The 11,138-nt window shown below is 45.4% G+C and overlaps 1 protein-coding gene and 1 long non-coding RNA gene across 2 annotated transcripts in view; one reads left to right on the top strand and one right to left on the bottom strand.

Annotated features, from left to right (window-relative positions):
- Nucleotides 1-11,138, bottom strand: part of LOC119124049 — a 793,622-nt gene that overhangs the window by 351,593 nt on the left and 430,891 nt on the right. The gene's annotated exons all lie outside the window — the stretch shown is intronic.
- Nucleotides 1-11,138, top strand: part of LOC119124129 — a 288,366-nt gene that overhangs the window by 106,549 nt on the left and 170,679 nt on the right. The window lies entirely within an intron of this gene.

Raw genomic sequence — 11,138 nt, 5'->3', positions numbered from 1 at the left:
TTCCGTCTTCTTCTTCTCATCCCCCTCCTTCTCATGGGCCCTGTCCAAATACTCTCGCGATACCTTACAATCCTTGGTAAAGTGCTCAACTAGTCGAAATGGACCAATTTTTGAGCGCACAGGGTGAAAAACTGCAGAATTTGAACAGTACATGTGACGTAATTGACTTTGCCGCCTTGTTTGATTGGCGTCAAAAATCACTCTTTCTTTTGTTAAAAACTTCTGTAAAGTAATAGTAAAATAAAAACTCGAGCTTGGGCTTCCACTCGCTGGCAGCAATGGTTACTGCTATGTGCAGCCTCGTGCGATGTACAGTAATACCTCGCTACTTTGCAGTTCACCTATCGCAGTCTCGGTCTATCGCGGATTTTTTGAAACAATTATTGCGGATAGATTCAGTGCATCGCAGATTTTTTTTTTTTTTAAGTCTCACACACATTCATAGCGTCATCTGCAAAAAGGCACACAAGCAGGCAACAAGACAGGCAAGTGCACCCCTACGCCATCAGCGACTCCCCGATGCGTTGCGGCTTTTTGCGGTGTCACTTGGAGCTTGGAGAGCAGGGCCCATATGACACTAATGGCCAATGGGAACATGTTGATCTGTGTCCTTGCAGCTGATTGGCTTAGCTTACACTTTATCTCAGCCTCCTGCACTTTATTCACTCCGTCTGCGCCTTTTCTATTGCTTTATTGTTCTGTGCACTCAAAGTCCATGATGAAAAAAAGAACATTTCTTTGGTCTTGGATATATTTAAATCCAGACAATTCTCTCCGCACCACAGAGGAAAAAGTGTCCAGTTCAGCCTGCAGAAGTCCATCTGTTTTAGTGGAGTTCATGATAACAGTGTAACTGATGTATGTTTTTCCGTTTATAAAAACGGATGAAATTTCTGCACAAGCCCATACTCGTGTCACCAGTGTGCCATGCTTGATGTTTATTTCCAGTCTCGCAAGATCCGGTAAGGTGTTGACGTTTATTCTGCGGCAACAGTACATGAAAAGAGTACAAATTTTATTAGCCCAAAATGAGCCTTAATGACATAATGAAAAGAAAAAAAAATTATGGTGTGGAGGACATTAGAACAGGCCACTCACCCAGCAGGCATGCAGTGGGGGCGTGTTTATACGCAATTTGCTTTTCAGTATTTTGTTGGCAGTCTCGGAATAAAGACATGTTTGCAAAGTCAGCTGCGTCTGCTCAGTAGAGCCACTGATGACCCTAACGTGATCATGTTTCCCACGCTGGATCAAGAGGTGTCCTCCTTGGCCTCATCGCCCCAACTCACACAACTTGCAGCCGCCGCAGCAATCATAGGCTGCCTGAGTTTTGGCAGAGCGATCCGGCATCATGGTTACAGCATACTGAAGCACTGTTCAACTTAAAACGAATCACGGCTGATGATCCGAAATAAAGGTAGGAATTGCCTGGTAACTCACGATATGATATACGATGCTTGCCACACAATATAATACAGTGGAGCCTCGGTTTTCGAACGTCCCGGTTCTCGAACAAATCGGTATTCGAACAAAAAATTCGAGATTTTTTTTGCTTCGGATGTCGGACAAAATTTCGGTTGTCGAACCTCGCGAGATGAGCCGAGAGGACCCGCATGCCAACTGACTCCGTTCGTTATTACATTCTCGTTACTCTGAGAATTGCATCAACTCTAATCATGCCTCCAAAGGAAGCAAGTGGGACCAGTAAAGCCATACTAAAACACAAAGACGCTCCTAAAGCAATGCGACAGTGAGCGCCCGGCGCGCTGCGGTTGCGCGATCAGACTAAATCAAGCTCCCTGCGCACTGAGGTCCACTTAAATTTTGGAAGGTACATAAGGACATTAAAAATATTTTCTGAATTTCAGCGATGGCTCTGTCACAATAATACGACCAGCGCGGTGCAGTTGCGCGGTCGGCGACGTGCTACGGTTGCGCGTTCGGTGGAGCGCTGCAGTTGCGCGATCGGACAAAATTAAGCTCCCTGCGCACTGAGGTCCACTTAAATTTTGGAAAGTACATCAGGACTTTAAAATATTTTCTAAATTTCAGCGACGGCTCTGTCACAATAATGCGACCAGCACGGTGCAGTTGCGCGGTCGGCGACGTGCTACGGTTGCGCGTTCGGTAGTGCGCTGCAGTTGCACGATTGGACAAAAATGTGCAAATGAAAAAATGCTTAAAAAAGGCGGGGTCTTTGCTTGGAACGGATTAAATTTATTTCGATTATTTGTAATGGGAAAACATGATTCGGAATTCGAACGATTCACTTCTCGAACAGCCTTCTGGAACGGATTGTGGTCGAAAACCAAGGCTCCACTGTATCACAATATTATCACGATATGGCGATAAACACGATTATCGATATATTATTCGAAGTAATATGATACATAATGTTTTGAAAAAGGCATTTTTTTAAAAATTACTCCGTTAAATTTTTGTTAAACTCAATGAACACATACAGTGGAAGTACTGTCTTTTCAACAGCAACATTTTGAGTACAAGTTGTAAAGCTTAATGGTGCACAAAGTACCATCATAACCATTTTACTGTATTTGTTTATTTGAACAGTAACATCCTTAAGGGGAAGAATTGTTGTGAATAAAAACTAAGTATCAAAGTAGAGATGTTTAGCTGTTTTAAATGCTAAACCAACAGATTAGGCTGTAATATACTCATGCATAGCTCTAGTTTAAAGAACGTATGACTTAATTTCCCAATTACCGTTTATAAAATATACCATAAAGGTTATGTACGTTATGTCTGTTTCCCTCGATATCCAGCAGTCGGCATCATTCCTACTTTCTGAGGACGTGAGCACGTCTTTCACTTTCAATTTTGTTTGTTCATATAGTGAAGGAATCACTTTTTCAGCAAAGTACTTCCAAGAGGGTATTTCATATTGTGGGTCTAACACTGGCATCATGAAGTGGAATCTCTCGTTTTCAACATTGGTGTATGTTCTGAGTCCCTTGCACGTGTACATAGCAATACCATTAGTGGTCGCTGTGGCCCGAGTTGAAAAGAAGAAAAAACTTGCCCCAAAGAAAGTCTTTACATCAGGCTGTGGTGGATTGGTGCCGACAACTTTTTCACACAACTAGGAGTGATAACGTATCAGGTGGCTTTGTAAGTTAGTCGTGTTGCTCGTGTACCGCACTCGTGACAAGCAATTCTTGCATATAGCATAGTCTTTCAGTAGCCCTGTACCATCCTTGCTGCTCTAAAACTCAAAGTGATTCCAGACTTTGGATTTAAATGCAGCTGGGACATCTTTAAGTTGTCTTTCAGACGTTATTTCCTCGCTGGACGGCCGCCATGTTTTGGTTTGTGTGAATGTGGTTTGTTTTGGTGTTTCTGCCTACTTTCTGGCCACTCATGCAACAAGCGCCCCCTGTCTGACTCCAATGGCAATGGATATTGAGTGGAGGCGTTTAGAGGGGCATACGTTTTGTTTTAAAGATCGATACTTAACAAACGGGCATCGAGAATTGATCGGGTGATGAAATATCGTGATATATATCCGTGTTAATATATTGGTGCACCCCTAATCCTAAATACTTCATGGTTCCTCGGCCAACTGACAACACGTCGTGTTATGCAGCTTTTACGCATACCACACAAAATGGAAAATACGACGCGCTCAAGCAATTTCTTCTCAGGAGGTTCAACTTGTCGGAGGGCACACAAGCTCCTTTCTATGCAAGGATTGGGCGACGGCCGGCAGTGGACCTAATGGACAAGATGTTGATGCTGTTGGGTGGCTGATGAAGGCGGATTTTCTTTCCCGCACATTTTAATACAGCAGTTGCCGCTTCATATGCAGGCTAGCAACTGGCGACTGCCGGGGGTTGGCTGAAGTGTTCTTCTGGCTACAAGGCAGATGCCCATGCAGAGCGTAGGGACATAAGTCCTTCTTGAAGCGCCGGTGAGCGTGGAAAAGACGATGGTGGCTGGTGTGGCTGTCACGACTCGTCCCCGGTTGTTTTATTATGTGTAGGTTGTCATTATTTCAGTTTTTGTTTGCCAGACCTGTTGGTCAGTCTCGTTGATATATGTTATGTCAGTTAAGTCAAGTTTATTTGTATAGCCCGAAATCACAAGCAGTCTCAAAGGGCTTCACAGAGACAAAAATTGACAATTATTCTCAAAGCATCCCCTGATCTTAAGCTCCCAAAAGGGCAAGGAAAAACTCAAAAACTCCTGCCAGGGGAAAATGAGAAACCTTGAGAAGGGACCACAGATGGAAGGATCCCCCTTTCAGGATCACCAGGTTGAAATGGATGCAGAGAGGGCACAAATAATACATAATATGAAAATCAATGAAAAAAAAGTGGATGTCCGGAGGAGCCCTCTATTATCCTGGCAGTGTGTTCGAGGAGGTTGAGCTGCAGTTCCCCCATCCTGAATTGTCCCACGAGAATCCAGATAGCCGCTGTCAGCTTGGGTGCCACCTAACCACCTCCCCGGCCGGGGAGGTGGGCGGGGAGAGAAAACAAACTCCGGCCGAATCGGCCACTACAGGTTAGTTAAAGGCCATATCATAGAAATGTGTCTTTAAACGTGTCTTAAATGTTTCTACTGAGGTAGCAGTTCTAATATCCATTGGTAGGGCATTCCAAAGCTCTGGAGCCCGAATAGAAAATGCTCTAGACCAGGGGTGGCCAACCCGCGGCTCGCGAGCCGCATGCGGCTCTTTGCCGGGTTTCATGCGGCTCCTTTACGTTCGGCTCGCGACCCGCATGCGGCTCCTTGCGGGTTTCATGCGGCTCCTTTACGTTCATATCAACATTTGTGGGTTTATTTGTTTGTTTGTTTTTGTGCGTGTTCGCTTCGCTTGAGTTCAATATGGTATTTTCGTCAAACGCGCATGCGCATGAGGTGAAATCCCGCAAAGGAGGAGGGGCAAACCCATTCGGGGGGGGGGGGGATGTGGCTCTTTGCGGTACACAGTAAAATAAATGTGGCTCTTAGTCTCTGACTGGTTGGCCACCACTGCTCTAGACCCTGCAGACATTTTCTTGGCCCTCGGTGTCGCTAAAAGAGTAGCGTTTTGCGAACGAAGGTTACGAGACGGAACATAAGGAACAACTAGGTCGACGAGATATGAAGGCGCTAAGCCATGCAGGGATTTATATGTTAATAGAAGAACCTTGAAGTCACATCTTAAATGGACCGGGAGCCAGTGTAAGTTGACCAAAAGCTCCCAAAAGGAGCCCTGTCAGTTTCCCGGGCCTGTTGGCTTGTTCCCCTTATCCTCCATTCCAACTACCTTTTCCCTTCAATAAACCCTGGTCCAAGCTGCATTTGGTCGCCCAGCTCCATTTCATTCCGTGACAGAATAATCCGACCACTTCAGCGACCAGCGCCTGGACCAACCTCCTCCAACAGCTCCCGCCGTGACGCCTGATCCACGTCCGCTGTCGGACTTTGCTCCAGCGGCACGTGCGCCATCGGGATCCACCTTTGCCCCGCCGGATCCGCAGCTGTCGCTGGACTTCGGCCCAGCGCCATCGGATTCGCGGCTGCCATCGGGCCCAACGCCAGCGTCGCTGGACACGCGGCCGCCGTTGGACCTCGTGCCAGCAGCGGCCGAACCTGCGATCATCACCCGACCCCGCGTCTACGACTGCAACATGCTCGACTCCTGCCGCTGCGCACAGCTCCGCCTCCCCGAATGCCGCCAATTGCGGCTCTGACTCCCTGAATGCCGCCGATTGCGGTTCTGACTCCCCGAATGCTGCCGATTGCGGCTTTGACTCCCTGCATGCCGCCGATTGCAGTTCTGTTTCCCCTTTGCCGCTGTGCGCGGGTAAGACTTTGCTGCTGCCGGTTCAGACTTTGCCACAGACCAGTGGGGTCATTTGGACTGGTGCGCTTCCCCCACGCCCCCCACGCACGCCGCGTGGGGGTTTGTTTTTTTGGGACGTCGGGAGCCATCCCTTGTGGGGGGGGGGGGTACTGTCACGACTCGTCCCCGGTTGTTTTATTATGTGTAGGTTGTCATTATTTCTGTCCGTGTCTGTGTACTCGCCCCTCCCTTCCTGTGTCTACTCACAATCTATGTACTAATCACAGTCACCTGCCTCTCGTTACCTGTCATGTATTTAAGTTCTGTCTGCGTGTCACACCCTTGTTGGATTATTTCTTGTCTCACGTCTCTGTCAGTTCTGTTTTTGTTTGCCAGCCCTGTCAGTCAGTCCCATTGATATACAGGACTGTCTCAGAAAATTAGAATATTGTGATAAAGTTCTTTATTTTCTGTAATGCAATTAAAAAAACAAAAATGTCATACATTCTGGATTCATTACAAATCAACTGAAATATTGCAAGCCGTTTATTATTTTAATATTGCTAATTATGGCATACAGCTTAAGAAAATTCAAATATCCTATCTCAAAATATTAGAATATCATGAATAAGTATCCTAGTAGGGCAGGGGTGGCCAACCAGTCAGAGACTAAGAGCCACATTTTTTACTGTGTCATCGCAAAGAGCCACATCATACACATGAGCACACATGAACACCCCCCCCCCCACACACACACACACACGCACGCACGCACGCACGCACGCACGCACGCGCGCGCGCACACACACACACACACACACACACACACACACACACACACACACACACACACACACACACACACACACACACACACACACACACACACACCCCTCTGCTCAGCCAAATTTATTGTGTGACATTATTATGTCACGCACCAACATGATAATGACAAATTGACTCCTACAGTACTAAAACCACAGACCAAAGACCACATTTTCAACAATGAACATTGTGTGCATTGTCTCACACAGACAAACGCTCAGTTCAACAAATTCCACAAACAAAAACATACGTTTTTTCACTTACTATGTGTGGCGGGACAGACCATTCGTTTTAGTTTGTCGTTTTCAGGAGACAAGATTTCAATAACGTCACTGAGGCATATTTTAACGAACTCCACTTCATTGTATGGCTTTTTAGCCCGTGCAATGTTCCAAGCCAGTTGAAACAATGCAAGTGTGACAGTCTCTGAGTGCTTCGTAATTTTTTTGAAAAACTGTACCTATTTTTCTGCCTGACTTTTCAAAGTCTCCAAACTTGTGCTTGCGAAATTCAGTCCCTTTTGCAAAGTCCTTATCGATATTGGCATGAAGTGAATTGAAGTGCCGCTGACCATTTGAAGCTTTTAAATGCGCCAATGACGTCCGACATATCAGGCATAATGGCTTGCCATAGCGTTCAACAAAAAACAACTTTAACTCTGTTAAAAACGTCCTGTGTTCATCGTCATATATTCGTTTAGCTGTGCATTTTTTCCTTGCCATTTTGGCAAGCGTCTTGTCAGCTTTTCTGGACCTAATGGGCCCCCGTAGTCACAGTCGCCATTCATTAAAAAGCCAGCAAAACCAATCGCTCTGTTTGTCCCTCCTCCTTTGCGGGATTTCACCTCATGCGCATGCGCGTTTGACTAAAATACCATATTGAACCCAAGCGAAGAAAATACGCACGAAAAATAAACACAAATGTTGATATGAACGTAAAAGAGCCGCATGAAACCAGCCAAAGAGCCGCGGGTTGGCCACCGCTGTAGTAGGGCATTCAACTAATCATTTGAATCGTCGAATTAACTTGAAACACCTGCAAGGGCTTCCTGAGCCTTGAAAAACACTCAGCTTGGTTCAATAAACTAAATCACAAGTATGGGGAACACTGCTGATCTGACTGCTGTCCAGAGGACCATCATTGACACCCTCCATCAGGAGGCTAAGACACAAAAATAAATTTCTCAAAGAGCAAGCTGTTCACAGAGTGCAGTTTCAAAGCACATCCACAAAACGTCTGTTGGAAGGGGGAAATGTGGCAGGAAACGCTGCACAACCAAGAGAGATGACCGCAGCCTTGTGAAGAAGAGTCCCTTCTAGAATTTGGGGGAGCTTCAAAGACAGTGGACTGAAGCTGGAGTCCAGGTATTAAAAGCCACTGTTCACAGACGTGTCCGGGAAATGGGCTACAATAGCCGTATTCCTATGGTCTAGCCCAGGGGTCACCAACCTTTCTTAAACCGAGAGCTACTTCCTGGGTACTGATTTAGGCAAAAGGCTACCAGTTTGACACACACTTCTGAAATAGCCAATTTGCTCAATTTAGCTTTCACTCTGTGTATTATTGTCATTTACAGTTCACATATATGTGTGATTTTAACAAGAATAGCAAAAATATAGTCAAACCTCGGTTTTCGACCACAATCCGTTCCAGAAGGCGGTTCGAGAAGCGAATCGGTCGAAAAATAGAAAAAAATTTAGTCCGTTCCAAGACTAAAAAAAAACGCCTTTAAGTATTTTTTCATTTGCGCATTTTTGTCCGATCGCGCAACTGCAGCGCACCGCCGAACGCGCAACCGTAGCGCGTCGCCCACCGTGCAACTGCACCGCGCTGGTTGCATTATTGTGACAGAGCCATCGCTGAAATTTAGAAAATATTTTTAAAGTCCTGATGTACTTTCCAGTACAGGAGAAGAAGAACAAAGTCTACAGGATGTTCATGTTCAAATTACAGTGAAACCTTGACTTACGAACTTAATTCATTCTATGATTGGGTTTGTAGGTAAAAAAAAGCCCTTAAGTACTGTAATTTTCGGACTAAAAGTCGCTCCGGAATATAGGTCGCATTAACCATAAAATGCCCAATAACGTGAAAAAAAACAAATATAAGTCGCTCCGGAGCATAAGTCGTATTTTGGGGGGAAATTTATTCGACAAAATCCAACACCAAGAACAGACATGAACGAGCAACAACAGGCTAAACGATAGGTATGCTAACGTGACATAAACACAAACGAAGAGCTGAGAACGGGCCTGACGTAACATTCAGAGTTATTATAAAAAACTATTACATAAATAACACGTTTATAAAACCATCTGTGTCACTCCAATTCATTAAATCCATCGATCGTCCTTTGTCAACAATGGGTGCACGCCGCTGACGCCGCTTGCACTTCAAAATATTCCACAGGCCCATATAACGATATATAAATTAGATATCAAATAACTATTATATAAGCAATAATATTATCAAACCATCTGTGCACTCTAAATCATGAAATCCATCGATCAAATTCCTCGTCCTTTGTCAACAACGCCGCGCGTGCGCCCTGACGTCAGCCTCGTCGTTATTCCACAGATCTAGCATATAACTACATTGTAGCGTTAACAAAGTACAAGGAAAGACGTGGGTTTGGTAAACGGCTCTTTATTTAACAAAAAAAACTTCCAGGCGTGTGGCGGCTTGGACTTCCAGCCACGGAGGTGGAAGAGAGATCCATAGAATAGGACAGGGCGTGCGTAAAAGCCATGACCGAGCCCCATCCACCGTCCCCGGACAGCCACCCGGCCGAGCGCCGGCCCCCGACTTCTATCCACGGAGGTGAAAGAGAGCTCCGTAGAGTAGGACCGGGCGTGCGTAAAAGCCATGTCCGAGCCCCATCCACCGTCCCTGGACAGCCACCCGGCCGAGCGCCGGCCCTCGACTTCAATCCACGGAGGTGAAAGAGAGCTCCGTAGAGTAGGACCGGGCGTGCGTAAAAGTCATCATAGTTTTTCAAACCTTCTGTGTCACTCCAAATCCTTAAATCCTTCAAACTCTTCGTCCTCCGTGTCACTTAGAAACAAAGCCGCTAATGATGCCGGCAGTACGTGGGGCCCTTCGTCATCTTCGTCATCCCGTGATCAATCTTTGTCCTTTTTGTAAACAACCGCCGCGCCACGCCGCGTCGCGCTGCTGACGTCACTTGAAATTCAAATTACAGTAATCCCTTGCTACATCGCGGTTCGTTTATCGCGGTTTCACTTTTTTTTTTTTGTGAAAATGTTTGAAAAAAAACACATATAAGTCGCTCCTTATTATAAGTCGCCCCCCCACCCAAACTATGAAAAAAACCGCGACTTATAGTCCGAAAATTACGGTAGAAGCGATTTTCTTCCCCCAGTGATTACTACAAAAACTCCAAACTACAGTAGAATTTTTCAATGCTGTATACTATTACGCCAAGATGCACACAGGAAGTGGCTGAGCAAAGGGTAGAGACAAAAATTTATTAATTCCTCAGTCACCTCACGGTTATTTTTTTCTTTATTCTTTGGGTTCCGAAGTTGAATTTTCTTCGTAAGACGCCAAAAAAGAGCCATTTGTATGTTGAAAAGTTTGTAAGTTTAGGTGTTCATAAGAAGAGATTCATAGTAAATTCATAACTATAAAGGTATGCAAACAGTTTTGTTTAGTGTTTACCATGGCTTTGATGGCTAGCGCCAACACTCATGCTAATTGTGTTTACCTACTGATCATCCTTTATTTTGTTCACGATGGAGTGTACATGTCATATAAGGCCAGCGTGGAAGGAGTGGTGTATGGTTGGTAGATATCCACCATGTCCCAACAAGGTAGCAATGTCAGCATGCAGGTGGTGGAATCATTGGGAGAGAGATGGTCGGCTCTTTTAGGGTCCCCAGAAGTGTTAAAATGACCTGTCTAAAGTATGTGGAATGACCACTTTCTTCCTTGGTACAGAAGAACCATGTTATCCGTACCCGAATAGTTTTCTTGCATGACAGTGCTGGAAGCCAGATTGCATCACTGGCTGCTAAGGGCATAAAAAAGACAACCTCATGGTGTGCTCACCGTCATCCTCCCCTGGCTTCAGTTCAACTGAGAACCTTTGGAGTATCCTCAAACAAAAGCTCTATGAAGGCGGGAGACAGTTGACATCCAATGGGAGGCTATTCTGTCACCTTGCAAAGCAATTCCAACAAAAACTGACCAAAGACTGACAATTTCAACGGATGCTAGAATTGTGAAGCTCCTTCCGAATAAGGGGTCTGATGTTAACATGTGACTTCATGTATGGGATAACGACGTTTTTTATTGGATTAGGTTTAAATTGAAATATTAATTGCATATGATTCTAATTTAACAAAATACTATTTTATGTTCTTTATGACAAAATGTTTTGAAACTGCGTAATAATTCTGAGGAGTACGTTTTCAGCTTGGGTGGGTTGGTGGCGCGCTGGCCAGCACATCCACCTCACAGTTCGGAGGGTGCCGGTTCGATTCCACCTCCGGCCCTCCCT

This window comes from Syngnathus acus, chromosome 6 (genome assembly GCF_901709675.1).
Source record: "Syngnathus acus chromosome 6, fSynAcu1.2, whole genome shotgun sequence".
NCBI lineage: Eukaryota > Metazoa > Chordata > Actinopteri > Syngnathiformes > Syngnathidae > Syngnathus > Syngnathus acus.
The sequence above is the reverse complement of the archived record's forward strand: the minus strand, read 5'-3'. Positions and strand labels throughout refer to the sequence as shown.